Genomic DNA, 394 nt, shown 5'->3' on the forward strand with positions numbered 1-394 from the left:
AAAATGGCTTTTGCCATATGGGGCTGATGCTTTTCTGCCGACAGCACATTGCCTGAGCTGGCATCCAGCCAGGCCGAAAGGTTGGCCCAGGTGTTTGGAATATGCCCTGCAAGCCTTCCCAGAGAGCTTGAGAGCCATGCAATGCCATGTTTTGCATTGTGGGCTGAGGAGTGCCGGTTTAGTTCTGTCTGCTGCTTTGGTCTTCTAACAAAATGTCCACACTGAGAAAACCACTACTACCACAACACAGCTGGTGAAGGCAATGGCTGAGCTCATCCTGGTGCTCCCTCATCTTGAGACTATATATGAAACAGCCAGTGAGAAAGAGGTGTGATTTCATCACACTTTGGATCTAAATGTGGACATGGAAGAGCATATGGCTTCGCAATTGTTA

The sequence above is a fragment of the Empidonax traillii genome, unplaced genomic scaffold (assembly GCF_003031625.1).
Source record: "Empidonax traillii isolate 1590-97213 ecotype Southwest subspecies unplaced genomic scaffold, ASM303162v1 scaffold238:size1398292, whole genome shotgun sequence".
Taxonomy (NCBI): domain Eukaryota; kingdom Metazoa; phylum Chordata; class Aves; order Passeriformes; family Tyrannidae; genus Empidonax; species Empidonax traillii.